Genomic DNA, 2,474 nt, shown 5'->3' on the forward strand with positions numbered 1-2,474 from the left:
GCCTTCCACTTTCCTTCACCGACTGCCTTGAAAAAAGAAAGACCAGTAAGAAGAGGAAAGCCTCCCAGATTGCCACTTGTCCCAGTCAACACAGCTCTAAAGAAACAGGGTGAGCAGGTGCAGAAGCTGGGCTTCAGGAGTCAACCAGCACTCAGTCCTAGCTATTCATGTGAGCCGTATCACAGAAGCATTTCCTTTCCTTTGGCTTATATAAGTGACTCCTTTTCTCCAGCTGATTAGAGGTCTGGCATTCAAACCAAACTGGAAAGCAGCCCTTCCCTGGACTAAGTGAATCAGTAGCTGATGGCACAAAAAACTTCCTCTGTAGGTAAGGATGCAAGGGGGTATCAGAGAGGTGAGACATTTCCATATTTTCCTGGTACAGCCTTAAAAAACTTGTTGCTTCATTATTGATTCAACAGCAACTTGCATGTTCTGTGTGGGTTGGACCTGTTTGAAGACCTTTGTGCTGATCTTTAGAAAATTACATTTCTAGATGGCTTAACTTATTCTGCCTGTAAACTGCAGTGTATTTTGGCTTAGGTACAAATGTCATCATCTCGTATGATAATCCTATTACAACATGAAAAGAATGAGGATATTACTGGGAACCTATTTAAGGCAGCAACCAATAATCAAGTCATCAGAACATGACACCAGGGAGGTATAAAGACATTACTGAAAAAGGACTACTTCAGGCCATCTGATTATCTCCATTCAGCTAAGGATCCTAGCTAAATGGTGATCATCGGATGGCCCGAAGCAGTTACCCTTCTCTTAATAAGTAGCAAATGGTGTTAGTGCTCCATCAAGCCACCGGAGCCACACCACCCTAGCTCTCCTCAGATTAAGTATCTATTTAACTTAATGGCTTCCTGAGGCGGTGATCTTCCCAGACCAGCTGCAGAGAGCTCCTGCAGAGAGGGGCATGCTATCACCTACACACAGTAATCACCCATCGGGAACATCTCGTTTCCACACAGGAAGCAGCATAACAGAAATAAACTCTGGTCCCTATTTCTCCTGTAGACCTTTGGTATTCTCAGACCTTCTCTTCAGACCAGGACTGCATTACAGGGCGAGACAACCTTGCCCTGAAGACCGTCAGTGAAGCTATGAGCTGCCACTCAGCCAAATCTTAAGGCACCAAAATAACAGATGTTCACAGCTTTGCCAGATCTCCTCTCTGAACTCCCATTATATAGGGATCTCCCTGTATTTTTACTGCAGGGGGTGCATTTCCAGCCCCACTGATCTTGGCATGAGGCCACTTTTTTCTGCAAGCTCTAAACAAGAATTCTTTTCCTGGTCAAACTACCCTGGACATTTTTGCCCTCCACTCTACCAATTCCCAGCACAGAGAAGCACAAAACCATCCCGTTTTACAGGTTTGCTCATCTCTTGTTATCCAGTGCACTGTATGGTTGCAATTCATTGCGTATCTGTTTCATTGTATATATCGACAGTGTCCATTAACCAATACCAGTGAGGATGCACTGTTGCAAGGCTCTAAGAAAATGAGCACTGGATTTTTCCATTCCTTTTCTGAAGGTATATTCCTGCTTGCATTTCTTGATGAATACAGTGCAGTCCTCTGAGCAGCCATCTAAATCTGCCCATTCTGATATCCTCCATTAACCCTATTCCACTCCATGAATCAGCCACTCTCTGTACCTCATAGTCTCTCTTGTGATTCTTTTTTTGTCAAACCACAGCACAATATTCCTTTGGGGCTAGTCTGTTTTCCCAGTAGACTTTTATAAGACCTCCCATCAGAAAAGTCCTCCACCTCCTAATTTCAGCCCAGCGTCTGTTCAATAACTCCTCAGTCCTGCCATAACATTGTTTTCAAAGAGACCTAGGCGTTCAGTAATCAGGTTTCTTCTTCTCTTTGGTTGTATAAACTTGTGTAACAACCCAAAGGCATGAGTGCATAACACCACCTTGTGCCATCTAGACTAGCATGTGAAACTGGCCATGCAAAGAATATTAAGTGAACAGGGTAAGAAGAACAAAAAATAATATTTTTTTAAAAATCAATAACAACAACAATCACTTTTCTCAAAAAAGCTGGGTAGAAAACAATTTTGCCATTCTGGGAATCTCTGAAGTATCAAAAATGTGCTTTAAGAGTACCACGAGACAGCAGGTTTTCGTGAAAAATGCAAGAAATAAGTCCTAGCTAGCCAAAAGCCTGGACATCAGAGTAGACCTGTTAGGAACGAGAAGTTTAACAGTACCAGACCCTGGACAACAAAAGGTTAATGCCATAAACTGGAATCTAGACATACGTTACAAAGTAGCACAATGTGCGTGTTAAAGTAGAAATTTATGGAGGTCATGTGAAGTGTCCTAGCCTGGAATATCCTGCCCTTGGAAACAGGCAAAGTAAGTAGGAAGTCTCTGTGTGCATGCAAATGTCTATGTAGAACGTATGTGTATGTACATGGGTATATTTGTGTATATATAACAGG

The sequence above is a fragment of the Phalacrocorax aristotelis genome, chromosome 1 (genome assembly GCF_949628215.1).
Source record: "Phalacrocorax aristotelis chromosome 1, bGulAri2.1, whole genome shotgun sequence".
NCBI lineage: Eukaryota > Metazoa > Chordata > Aves > Suliformes > Phalacrocoracidae > Phalacrocorax > Phalacrocorax aristotelis.